This window comes from Crocodylus siamensis, chromosome 1 (assembly GCF_052110815.1).
Source record: "Crocodylus siamensis isolate JL-2025a chromosome 1, ASM5211081v1, whole genome shotgun sequence".
NCBI lineage: Eukaryota > Metazoa > Chordata > Crocodylia > Crocodylidae > Crocodylus > Crocodylus siamensis.
Genome location: NC_143395.1, coordinates 399,682,237 through 399,696,844, shown reverse-complemented (window position 1 = coordinate 399,696,844; position 14,608 = coordinate 399,682,237).

The following is a 14,608-nucleotide window of genomic DNA, read 5'->3' as shown; positions in this document are numbered from 1 at the left end:
TTTTCTTAACAAGCATCACATGAGACTTTGCTAAGTAATTCTTAATCCAAGGTGGCTGATTTTGAACCACCCACAACCAACAATCAATATAAGGAAACTGATTCCAATACCCATTTTGCATAACAATTTCATGGATAGCTATCACTTCTTTTAGCACAAAGGATCCTTTCGGGGTCCAGTGGACCCCAAATGTTGGCCACTCGAGTTGGCAAAACTTAGTTAAATCACCTTTTTTCATTTTTACTCCGTAATCGGCCGGCTTTGCAAATTTATTAAAATGACGTAATAAGCACCTTAGAGGGGTATCTGTGTTTTCTACACGGGAGATAACCGTACCCATTTTGCCCACAAAAGTGCACCCAAGGCACACCAAATACCAAAAAGTCCCTTACAGCAGATGATTTACCATGAGAGCTGAGCCTAGAGTTCCTCAGCAAACATGCACACCTCCTGCTCTGAACCCAGAACCAAATTGGGCAAAGGGAATTCGTATACTCACTCAGATACCCCAGAGATCTCGATCCAAATCCAAAAATGTGTACCTGGAGACTCCAAAAAAAAAACCAACAAAATTTGCATAGGAGCCCTTAGCGTCCTGGATGTCCCGACTCATGCCTCAAGCCCCACCCCGGGCGAGCCAAAGGGGGCTCGGTGCGCACCCCCCAGGGTGGCAGAGACGATGCGCTGATAGACCCCAGGGTCGTCCAAAGAAAGCCCCACATTGGGCGCCAGGATTGAGGTAAAAAACTCTCTCTCGGTTCGTTTCTTTGGAGGCTCAATGAATATTAATGATCCTTCAGGCACACATTGTTGGTGATACAAAAGGGTATATATTTGCAACTAGGGTCAGAGAGAGAAGACAAAAGATCAAAACCCTCTGCCCCCGGGAACAATCATTAGCAGGCTTTTATCCCCTCTCTTCTGGCACGTGTACAGAAGCAGGAACTCTTACAACTCATTTCCGGTTCATACAAACATGCATGTGAATACGTCACATCATACATCCCATGTGTATTATAATTAACTACTTAAGTATGCGGGGCGGATAGGCTTAATATGTATTAGCTTATTGCGCGTGCTTAGAAGGGACCCGAGGTTATGAAGGGTTCAACCCCAAGGCTAAGATTGCAATTACTCTTATCTTAGCCTAAGAAATGTGGAAGCCATGAAAGAAAGTGTGATTTAGTGTAACAAAGAGATAGTAAATTTGCAGAACAAAGAGAGAGTGATACCTTAGTACAAAGAGCCCTTGGTATTTTTCCCTTCAATTTCCAACCCCCCTTCCCTCTCCCATTAAGGAGATAAGGAGGGCTAGCAGCTGTGTTTTTCTAAATCTGCTATTGATAATGCATTTTTAATAATATTTCTAACAAAAGCTTGGCTGTAGATCATCCATTCTCTTGCTCCACCAGGTATCATGTGCAACTCCCAATTCAGATTGAACAGTGTTATACATATTGTTAACTGTGGTTTTCTTGAATGGTGATCTGTTGCTGGTCATCTAGGATAAACATAGGTTATGTTTCTCATTAGGCAATCTCTATATATTCTCAGTATCTTCCTCCAATTAGTGTTGATGTCTGTGAACTATTGAACCCAGAATGGTCAAAGTAGCTATACAGGCAGCCTCCCTGAAGCATGTCCACTCAACTGCAGTAACTCCATGAGTTGCACTAGTGATAGATAGCTGCTTTCTATAGATCTCATTTTACACTGTCAATCCTCAATTGGTTGAGATTTAGCTTTAGAGGGTTTTTTGTCTTGAGGTTTTTTAGGTCAATGACATAGAGAGAGACGAGACAACAATTGCCCAGCACTCACTTCCTTCCATGATCTTTCCATCATTGATGTCTTGTTGCTTGACAATGAGTTATACAATTACTTACCAGTGCTTGACTGGGAATACATCTAGAAGTGTTCTGAGATGCAGTTCCTCAGGAGTAGAAGGCCACTGTTGTTGCATTTCCCAACGCCATGTTCACCGACAACAGCCTTCCAGCTTTGCTAATCTGTTGCTAAATGGACATTGAAACTACCCAGGATAAAAAGCCCATCTTTGCTGGGTACCCTAGAGATGGTAAATACCAGGTCTTCATATAAAACTTTTCTTTATACGTGATGGATTGTTATGGCTGATAAGCACATATTAGTCTAGGTAATCTGACACTTCTCAGACAGTACTAGTTTTAAATTCATTAAGATGCAATTTGTGCCTTTAGGCAGGCAGATTATTTTGTTAAAAATAGCAGATCTGAAAGCAAAACCAATTCCAGTTTCTTAATTTTCCACAACTACTCTAAAGTACTCCCAGACTCCCTATGTGGTAAAAACTACAGTGATGTGGTACACCAATTTGTATGTCCTACATCTGCAGCCTATTATGGGTTTGCTCAAGGCAACTAGGCTATTATGTTCTCTTCACCATCTAGGATCAAGGCACTGCAATAGCCACCTCCTATGTAAAGCTACTCCAGGACAGCTGTGTGTCTATCTACTTAAAATCCTAATGAGATTTACTTTGATGTCTAAAACCAATATAAATTACACCAGCATAAATCTGTCATGTATTCAGGTTATGGAAGGTTATCTGAACATTACTGGCACCATATGTACACAAAGGTGTAAAAAGCATGTAAGTGGCTACATTGGCCTGTGCTGCTTAGAAAACTGCAAAGGGACTAGCATCTAAACAGGAAGCAGCAAATGGCTAAAAATAGTGATGTCACACATGATGCTATGAAGGAAGAATACTGGAGTGTATGTGACAGAATCAAGTAGCTCAAACACAGAGAGGAGTGGATTAGGCTACAGAGCATATGAAATAAAGAAAAGCAGGAGTATGGTACATTTTGTACAACAGCCACAAAAACATAAGTTAGGTTTGTAAAGGGAGGTTTAATATGAGCTATGAAATGTTAAAGTCTATCAGAGAGAATCCACTGGAATATAACACTATAATTTACGTCCCAACCCACAGTCCACAGCTGGTCCATGGATCATACCAGGCCCTGCACTCTAATGCTCCCTGCTAGGTGACATTCCTCAGCCTGCAGTCTCACCCTTACCAGGGCACCCAGCATGCCAGACATGGCCCCTAGCAGTGACAGGCCCTTCTTGATGGGGAAAAGAAACAGGGATACAAATGGTAAGTGGATGATGTGGGATGTGAGAATGCTTTCTAGGGCTCCTGGCAGTCATTACACTTAAGATTTGATTAATCAGTTAATTAAGTCTTAAGTAGTAACCCAGAACTCTGTTTATGCAATTAATGGTGTGATAAAGCAAGGAATAAGCCACAAAGTTACTATGCAAAATATGGTCATATTCTCTCCCATGAAGCACCCGATGTCCATCATATTCAATGTATGTTGTGCATGGAGGTCTGAGAGCAGATTTTTGACCCAAAGGCAAAAAAAGCAGTAGTGAAGCTTAGTTTCTATGCCAGAACTTATAGGTTATATGCTGTCTATGAGATTCTTGACAAGCAGAATTAAGTTGTTCAGTTTGTTGTATAGCTTTTACTTGGGAACAGATACATGTGTTCACTGGCTTAGAATAAAAGCACATATGATTTTAAAGCATCTAAAACTCACTGCTTTGTTGCATGCATCCCAAAACCCTGTCAATCAATGTGCTCTTTTAATAGCACTGATGCTAACTGGATAAAATTTAACCACAATAAGTGGTTTAACTATGATGGCAGAGAGATTAAGGCACAGTTATCAAAGCCAACAAAGAAGATTCCAATTCACTTCAGTGGAGTTTGAGTAGGGTCTACAGTGAAAGGGCCATTTATGGAGAATCATCTCTGAAATCATCTCTGAAAACTCATGGTGACCAGGAGAGGTCCTGGACAATTGGAAAAGGGCAAATATAGTGCCCATATTTTAAAAAAGGGGAAAAGAGGATCTAGGAAACTATACAGCAGTCAGCCTCACCTCAATCCCTGAAAAAAATCATGGAGCAGATCCTCAAGAAATCCATTTCTAAGCACTTGGAGGAGACAGTAAATAGGAACACTCAGCATGGATTCACCAAGTGCAAGACATGCCTGGCCAACCTGATTGCCTTCTATGATGAGATGACCCTGTGGATGCAGGGAGACCAGTGGATGTGGTGTAACTTGATTTTAGCAAGGCTTTTGATACCATCTCCCAGAACACTGTCACAGGCAAAGTAAGGAAGTACAAGTTGTATGAATGGACTGTAAGGTGGATGGAAAACTGGATGAAGTATCAGGCTCCGAGGGCAGTAATCAATGATTCAATGTCTAGCTGGCAGCTGGTATCGAGTCGAGTGCCCCAGGGGTTGGTCCTGAGGCTGGTTGTGTTCAATATCTTCATCAATGACCTGGACCATGGATTGGAGTGCATCCTCAACAAATTTGCAAATGATACCAAGTTGGGGAACAGTAGACACACTGGAGGGTAGGGCTAGGATTCCTAGAGACCTAGACAAATGGGAGGATTGGACCAAAATAAATCCTATGAGGATCAACAAGTACAAAGTCCTGTATTTAGGACAGAACGATCCCATGCACCAGTACAGGCTGGGGGCTGGCTGGCTGGGCAGCAGCTCTGCAGAAAAGGGCCTGTGGGTTACAGTGGACAATAAACTCAATATGAGCCAGCAGTCTGCTCTTATCGCCAAAAAGCCTAATAGTAGGGCTGTGTGAAATGGCTGTTTCACTCTGGATTCAGATTCAGCAATTTTGGAGGATAGTGATTTGTTTCAGCGTTTCAGCTCACTGTCCTGTTTCGTTTCAGCTGAATCTGTTTTGGAGATTTGGCTGTGCCAAATTTCCTCCAAATCTGTTTCAAATGGGCTGCAAGGGAAGCTTTGCACAGCCCTACCCAGCCAGGTGGGGCTTGGGGCTGGGGCCCTGGGTGGCTTGTCCAGGAGAGAGGGAGGGCTGCAGCCCTCCATGCAGATCTCTGATCCCTGTCATGCCACGTCACGGTGCAGGGAAGCAGTGCAGTCGCGATCAAGCCTGCTGTTCCCTGCCATGCAGCTCCGCTCCGCAGGGAGCAGAGATCCGCACCGGGGTCTCCTCGCCACCGCTGCCTGCCCCAGATCTCCACCCCCTACTGAGCCAGGTCATGCAGCAGGGACCAGCACTGCCCTGCCACTCGACCTGGCTCCACAGGGAGCAGAGATGCATGCTGGGGGTCTCTTAGCCACTGCTGCCCGCCCCGTGCAGCCTCGCGTGGCCAGGGCAGTGTGGGGCAGGCAGCAGCAGCGAGGAGACCCCCCGAGATCTCTGCTCCATGTGGAGCAGAGTCACGCGGCAGGGCAGCAGCGTACAACTGTTTCCCTGCAAGCTCAGCTCCAAAACTCTGAAGTTTTCTGAAACATTTCAGATGCTTTGTTTAGTTTCGAAGGTGTTTCTGAGCCTTACATTTCAATTTGGATTTGGTGTTTCAGGTGCCGAAACAGCACAAACACCTATGAAACTAAACGGCTGCTAAAACTTTGCACAGCCCTACCTAACAGCATACGGGGCTGCATTGGTAGGAGGGTTGGCAGCAGATTAAGGGAAGTGATGCTTCCACTGGTGAGGCCATATTTGGAGTACAGTTCAGTTCCCCCCCCCCCCAACTACAGAAAGGATGTGGACCTATTGGAGTCCAACAGAGGGCAATGAAAATGGTGGGGGGGTCAGAAACACGACTTCTGAGGTGAGGCTGAGGGAACTGGGCTTATTTAGTTTGGGGAAGAGAAGACAGAGCGGACTCAATAGCAGCCTTCAGCTACGTGGAGCGGAGTTGGAAAGAGAATGGAGCTAGACTGTTCTCAGTGATGGCAGATGACAGAACAGGGAACAACTATTTTAAGTTGCAGCAAGGGAAGTTTAGGTTGGATATTAGGAAGAATTTTCTCATTAGGAAGGTGATAAAACACTGGATCAGGTTACCCAGAAAGGTGGTGATCTCCATCCTTGGAGGTTTTTAAGACCTGGCTAAACAAAGCTTTGGCTGGGATGACCTAGTTGGGGATGGTCCTGCTTTAAAGCAGGGGGTTCGACTAGATGACCTCCTGAGGTCCCTTCCAACCCTAGTTTTTCTATGATTAGCAGTTTCTTACAGTTCACAGTGTCCATACAGCCCCCTTGACGTTACATAATAAATGTGACAAGCATACTAGGCTGTATGTATAAGATTGTCTTCTTGTTCCACCTAATCTTCTGTGAGAAGATCTAATATACAAACAGCAAAGATGCAGCTGAATAAGGCCAAGTCTTGGCTTTAGGATTTGAACTCCAACAGTAAACACTTTAAAACAGCTAAGAAGTTTTGACTGTTTACATAAAAGCCTGGGATGCATCTACTCACTCAAGAATTGGAGGACAACGGACAACACTATTTCTACATAGGTTTTCACTTTCCAGCTGTCCTATGACTCATATGTATGGATGTGAATCATGCAGGGAATAACCTGCAGTTCATGGAAATACATCTAGTCTTGGGTGTGATTCCTTTGAAAAGAAACACAGTATTGGTACTGTTATTAACACAAGTACTTGAGGGAATTTAAAACACTGCAACTATAAGCTCATTAAAGCTGCCCCAAGCAAACAGGGAAAAAAAAAAAAAAGGACAATGTTCAAAGCCAACTGGATTCAATTTGTAGAAAATCAATGAGAGTCAGGTTTCTGCCTAGACCTGCATTTAGGCAGAGGCCCACGTCTTCAAAGGTATTTAGGTCCTGCTAAAAACAGAGGACGTTACAATTCCAAGTTCACAAAGCACTGCCTGCACGCAAAGCCTGCCTAAACCTGCCACCCTCAACCTGGGCTTAATCCACCCTGAAACACAACATTTATATCCTTAAAAGCCCCACTCAGTTGTGCTACCTATCCCCAGAGGTGCCCACATCTTACCAGTATAGCTCCTTAAGTGCATGAGGGGGGGCAACCAGACCACAAAACTCAACATGCCCTGCAGCTGTGCCCTTTAACATGCCACTCCACTCTGCACACTACCAAACCCTCAGGTAGCCTGGTTATGTGAGGAACAGGCAATTAGCTCTGCAGAGCGTAGGGCTCCTTACCAGGTCCCTGCTGATTCAGGGGGGCTTTGGAGTAGCCACTTTACTGGCCTGACTTAGCTCCTGTAGGGTTTTAGCTCAGTTGTGTACATGTTGTAGGCCTAAAAACTGAGAGTACTCAGAAAAAAATATTGCTGTTCTGATTTTGGTTATCATCATTACTCTGGTAGCCTCTAGCAGACCTCAGTAAGTACAGGGTGCTAGTGTGCCAAGCAAATATTTTCCAATTTTGGTCAATGATTTCTAGAGCTTCAGGTACAACCTGTATATACAATATGTATATTAGGGTGGGTGTGAGGGGCACCAACCTAAAGGGAGGCCCTGTATGTTTTTTCTCTCCCACCCCCCCTTTCAAAACCTCTCTCAACCCCACTTCTTGGATGATGCCAGATGGTAACTTCATGGGTTTTTGCAGAACATCCTGCCTCAATCACAGATATCTTTTTCTTGACAAGATGTACACACTTTAAAAAGGGTAGAGGATAAATAGTAAAATGATACTACTCCAAACTAATTCTAGCTGAAGATGAGACAACCAGCCAGTCTAGAATTGAATGAATAGAAACCCCTCCACCCCAAGAATGCGCCTCTCTATGGCCATTACTTTGTTAACACTTTTCTATTAGAAGGAAGAATAAAAGTAGAGTGTGCTTTTGAAGCAGATCATAGTTAAGTGACAAAAAGTTTATCTTTGACAACCTATAATTTTGGGAACAAAAACTGACACCAAGGGAAACAACTCACAGTTCTCATGCTAGACACATTATTGCTTTTGTGCTTTGCTGCCACCATTGAGATCTCCAGCAAGTCAGCAAAGAAAAATTGAACCTTTCAGAATACACTAGGAAACAAACACAGTTGACACCATTATGCCTTGTACTTATCCTATTCAAAGGTACATTTATGGGATCTGGGTGCCATTCCTAGAAATTTATGCCCTTCCTGGGTGCCATTCCAAGGTATATTTATGGGATTTGGGTGCCATTCCTCTGCCACAAATCAGGCTTAACCCACTCACCCCCATTCCATGCTCACTGCCTCCCAAAAATGAGTCACCATAGCCGCCTCAGGCAGCATGAATAGCAGCTTGTTCATGGTCTGTCTTGGCCATGCTTATTGGCATGCACCTGGGGACACATCTTCCTTTCTCCCTCCCTCACCCCCTCCACCGCCAGTAACATTAGAGGTAAACACCAATGCCTAAGTAACCATGTCAAGTCCTATCTATAGGAGGTACTGATACAGCGACTTCATCACTAGCATGAGTGTCACAATCTTCAATGCATTTGTCCTCAAAAGACCCCCATGAAATAAGGAATTACAAAAATCTCCATTTTTACTGATGGGGAACTAAAGCATAAAGAACCAAAAATTCAGATGCTCAGAAGGACTCATGTTCTAGGATGGCAGCATTTTCAGAAGTTCCTTTTGAAATGGTTCCATTTTTCCATGGGATAATAAAAATTCTCTGACTCAGAAAGGAAGCATAAAACTTTCTAGCACAGGGATCTCAGACATAGCCCTGCAGGCTAGATCTAGCCTGTGGGCCTCGAAGAGGGGCCAGGAATTTGAGGGTGGGGTGTTTAGGGGAGCAGTCTGCTGCCAAATTCCCAGAAACAGAGCCCTAGAAAGCACAGCGTGGAAGCAACCATCACTTGCCTTAATCCCTGCCCTGCTGCTTACCCCATCACCACCAGGGCATCCAGATCTGGCCCAGGAAACTCCTTGTAGTTAACTCGCATGCTGTCACTCACCCCACCACCGCCATTTGCCCTGTTGCTACTGCCAGGTCCAGATCCAGCCTGGGAGACTCCATAAAGAATCATAGAAAATGAGAGCTGGATGGAGCCTCAGGAGGTCATCTAGTCCAACCCCCTGCTCAAAGCAGGACCAGCCCCAACTAGATCATCCCAGCCAGGGCTTTGTTGAGCCGGGCTTCAAAAACCTCCAAGGATGGAGAGTCCACTGCCTCTTAGGTAACGTGTTCCAGTACTTTATCACCCTCCTAGTGAGAAAGTTTGTCCTCATATCTAACCCAAACTTCCCTTGCTGCAACTTGAGCCCATTGCTCCTTGTTCTGTCATCTGCCACCACTGAGAACAGTCCAGCTCCATCCTCTTTGGAACGCCATCTTTCGGGTAGTTGAAGGCCACTATCAAATCCACCCTCGCTTTTCTCTTCTGCAGGCTAAATAAAACCAGTTCCCCCAGGTTCTCCTCAAAAGTCAGGTGCCCCAGCTGGACTCTCTCCACTTTGTCCACATCTTTTCTATAGTGCAGGGCCCAAAACTGGGCACAGTACTGCAGATAGTACTGTGCCTGATAGTCCAGATCTAACCCACAAGGAGCTCAATGGTACATATCCAGCCTTCAAAAATTGTATATTTTATCTTTAAAAAGTCACTAGATAAACCTCAGGTACCACAGCCCAAAACTATTGCCTGGTTAGAGTATTAGACTAGAGAAACAGGAATGTAGGTTTGAATCCCCACAGGCAGTGGAAGCAATCAAATAAAAAGGTGCATGCATCCTGGATGAGTACTCAAACCACTGAGTAACTGATTTAAAAGTGGGGGAGGCATCAGCACCACTTTCCTGCCAGGACCACTACCTTTGGTGGGGTACTCAATACATTAGGTATGCATCCCACAAGATCAAGCCCTTCAGGAGAGACAGGAAGAAAAATGCCTAACTTATGGTGTAAGATCGAGCCTCTGGCATGACTGCTCCAAACCATCGAGAGGCTCTTTTGGGTGTGAGGAGGAAGAGAACTGAATCTGAGGTCTGGGATTGTGGGGGGGAGGCTCTAATTAAAAAAAGAAAAAGACAATATTAAGGCCCATACAGACAGCTTCAGGATTAGGTGGCATCTGATCAGGGATTTTGAGGATCACAATTTGGGACTTCAGTAGGCCAGAAGTGCCCAGGTCACTTTGCAGATCTGGTTTTAAATGACTGGCTCAAGGTCACACAGTGATCTATGGCAGAGCCAGGAAATGAACTCAAGTTTCCCTAAGTCTCAGAATAATGCCCTAATCACTGCACCATCCTTTCACTTAACTTCTTTTCTTAAAAATTTAAATTAATCTGTCATCTGGGTAGGTAAATATTATCCTTCTCCTCCTTATGACAATTGAAAAATCATTACTCTGCTAATATTCTGATAAATAAATACTAGTAAGATAGAAAGGAGAAGAATCTGGCCCTCAGGCATCTGTCCATTATCCTGAAGTGAGTTAGGCTGCAGGTATCAACTTTATGCTCTAAGCCCTTTGCTGCACCACAAATGCTTCCATTTTGTGACCATGATGGCCCTAGTCATGATTTGTACCACATTCTTGCAGCTGACAGCTGCTCGCTTATGGTTTCCAGGCACGCCAGACAGAAGCTCCCATGGCTTCAGGGGTCCAATTCTGTGAGACAATGGCAGATGCACCATGAAATTTCCCTGCAGGAATCCCCGAACCCTGACTTTGGGGCTACATCTGCAAACAGGGTTTCCCTGACTTTTAGGTACATGCCCTAGTCAGGACATTGAACCCAAGGCTGTTTTCCTGCAGCGTCAGGCCCCCGAAGTCCTGGCTTTGTGTGTAGATGCCAGTGAAGTGGACCAGCTGTGCTATGACACCATGAAGTGGTTGATAGCTCCTCAAGGACATGTTTCCAGCCCTGAAGACCAGATGGAAACAGAATCCGAGTTGACTTGCAGTCCCCTGCTCTAACTCCTAGGTCAGCAACTCTCAACCAGAGGAGATAAGCGCAGGCTCCAGTGAGCAGGTGGCACAGGCTCTTCACTTCCAGTTGCTCCTCCTCTCCCAACTCACTGTGGCTGAGGCTCGTCCTTGGCCCCTCTTCAAGCAGGCAAGCACTATAATAAATCAGCTTTTGAAATGGAGTGCCATTCAATTCACAAAAGTAGAGTAGGGGACTTAAGTCTATAAAGGTTGAGAACTGTTGCTCTAGGTAAAGTTTGTGAATAATCAGGGCAAACAGCACAAAAACTGTATTAAGTGTTAAATAAACACTCTCTTTTGTATATTCTGAGCTCTTTAGCTCAAAGCTCTAGAGTACTCCACAAATATTTTTCCTTTTTTCTATTGGGAGAGGCATAATACATGTATAGCAAAGCCTAAGTTTAGAAAAGGGAGTATGATTTAAAATAGCAGTCAGGTGAAAGGAGAAAAAGATCAAGGCAATTGAATTATCTCTAAAGCTCTTAAAGAACAGGATTTATCATCACCATCTTGAGTACGTCTCCACTCTAGCATGACTGTTGAAATGAATTAGTCTAAAAATGTTTTCTGCTATAAAGATTTTTCCATTATACATCATCACCCCATAAATCAAGGAGTTAATTTTCCTCTCTGTACCAAATGAAGTCTAGCAATGAGCAAACTGACAATTTCTGTGCATTAATGGAAGGCAACCTTGCTGCAGAAATATAGTCTAAACAGTCTTCTAATCAAACTGAGTGACTCCTGCTCTTGGAAACCTTAGGGACAACTAATCAATTCTGCTTCATGGGGATGACCTTCAATGCCCACTGATTCCAAATAAGATTGTTTTTTTTTGCAACTCTGGAATTAGACCCTAGCATTCAAAAAGGTCACAAAATAAGATCTATTACAAGACGGCTTAGTTTGGGGAACTGGAATGTAGCTCTAAGAATTTCATCTCAGGTCCACTTATAACTTAATTTGCTATGCGTGGTCAGTTTTATCCTAGGCCTTAGCCCTTCTGATCATAAGATGGACATTTTTAGCACAATTACTCTGGGTAGTACAGGTCAAGTAATTAAATGGCAATGTTGCTGCCCCTCAGAATTAGAGACCTCAAGGCAGGGCCTGACTTTTACCCTGTATTTGTATACAATTCAGGACAATAGCCCTTCAATGCTGGTTGCAACCTGCAGATACTCTGTTGTAATACAAACAGTGCACATAACCTCATCACACCCTGGCTGATATGTTCTGAAGCCAAGTTTCATTTGGCACCCACTAGAGCTACTACAGTGCTCCACTTCACTTATGCTCGTATTTACTGCAGCACTGACCTTTTTTCTGCTTTGAGAAATACTTCTTTACTTTGGTGGGAATTTTTCCTTGTGGGTGATTTAGTTGGTTTAGATTCACATAAATCTTCTTTCTGGAAATAGCTATATTCCACACTCCAGAATTCCTGGAAGAGGTTCTCTCCTCTCCCCTCCATCCCCCTCACTTTATATAAAAGAAATATAACTTGATAAAGATCAGTGATATTTGGTTTCTCCTACTGAGCTCCTGGTCAGAAGCCATAAAGAACCCCCCCCCATGTAAACATATGCTCTTCTCTTTTTATAAACATACTCTGTGCAATATTGGGAATTTAAAACACATTACAAACTTTGTTCACTCATTTCTTCAGCCAGCTTTCATATCCAAAGCACTCTGTTGTTTCCTTAGGAGTAACAGCTTCAATGCTCTTTGCCAAATTCCTCCGTTACATATAGGAAGAAATATTCTTCTTGACTGACACTAGCTCAACCATTAAAATAAAGAAAAATGACAATAGATAAAGTGACGACTCCCTGATTAAACCCTAAACAAGTTAAATTCTGTTAGCATTTATCCCCCATTTTTTCTATACTGTAAAATCACCACTCACTCTGAACAGTGGGGAGTCTCAGAGACCACTGATGATGTACTTTTCAGAGCATACAAGAGTGACTTCAGTCATAGTAGTAGCCCCAAATCCATTTTCATGATCTGAAGCACTTTGCTTAGAGACTCAGCTCATATCTTCTAGCTTGAATCACATAGTTACTTCTTTTGAAGTGCTGTGCTTAAAGAATATCCCACATCCCAGTGACAGCTGGACCCTGTACTCTCTGGTACCAACCGAGAGGATTTTCTGTTAACTACCTGGCCTCCCCTAAAAACAAAACAGTAAAACAAAAACAACAAAACAAACCCCACCAACCAACCAAAACCCCAAAACCCCAAACAGTGCATTCAGCAATTTGACAGAGCTTCAAAGATTTTCCTGGGATATCACAGAGACAAGGTACTGCAGACTACTTGGTTGTCCATGTTTAATACCCAAGATGACAAATATCTGACAGATGACAAAATCTGTTCTGCCATTTTCCAAAAGAATTTCATATTACTATGTCACTAGGAATACCATGAACATAAAAGGTTTTTAAAAAAAATGCATCTTCTCTTGGGTTCCCAGTTGGGATGCGGGGTGTATGAATATCATCTAACATGTAATACATTGTCTTGAATGGCTCAGTTTATTTGTTGGTAGCAAAACACAACGACTTCTGAGGCTGATTTGGGGATTCAGAAGCTATCAAGCTACTATTCTTGCTTTGTGTATTACTGAACAACTAAAAGATATTCTTAGTACTTACGGATACAATCTACTTGAAATCTAGTCAATTTAGAATAAAAAGATGAGAAAAGAGATTTGTTGTTTGTATTACAGGAGTACCATTGCAGCCAGTGCTGTCCTGAAAGAACAACACGCACTTGACGAGCCTACAGCATTAAAGAGCTCAACATTCAACAGTCCAAGACAATTACAAGAGAAGGTTTGAGCCAGAAACAAGACAATAAAGCCCATATTACAAGGAATACTGCAGACCTAAGAGGCACATTCAGAGGCAGATTTTCATCTTCAATAGCCGTTTCTTCAGAATCCAAGTAAGGGTCAGTGGGAAGAAACCCCCCCCCAAAAAACCAAAAACTCAGGTACCAAATAAGTTTATCTACATATTTCTAAACACATTTCAGAGATTAATTTTATATTTCTATAGGATAACCTCATATATCTAGAACTTCACTGAACAAAAGTCCTTTGATGCTTTATAGTATTAAGTCCAAGAGATTCTTCTTTTATATGTGAAAAAGACTACCATGTTTTAACGGCCCAGAAAGAGATGGATATGCATTTCAGACTTCTCCCAAGGCACTGAACTAGCTATAAAAATTAAATCTTAATTTTTTTTCCAATGTGCATTTCCTTGCTTTTGGGGGATTTGGCTATATTATCTTGCAATATTGCCTAGAAGTATTTTTATTGCTGCTATGGCAACGCTATTTTCTTAGGTCAGACATACGCAGCAGCTGGCTTCTCTGCTGCCAGGTTTTGCCAGCCAGCTGCTCTTAACTCAAACTTCAGCTTTTTAATGCATGCTCAGGAGGAACTGTGGCTGGCCTCTGGCCTCCAGAGTGTTAACATTGTTACCCAGAGACAGATAGTACAACTCAAGAAGAATTTTTTCCTTAATTCCAAGTAAAGTAAGCTTAGAGGTTGACATGACGTTTTAAAATGCATATACAATTCCTCACTCTCAGTATGCACTGACATTACCTGTTTAGAATTTAGCTTTGATTGGTTCAATATGTTATCATAAAATGGGAAGGAAAAAAAAATACAGCAAAGAATAATGAAACTGCCTGTGGGACACAAATAGCCCCAAAATGCAGGATACCACTTAAACACCATGAAGAGCACACTCACAAAATGCATCTGATATTTTTAAGATGACAGACAATAACCTTGAAATTGAAGGACTG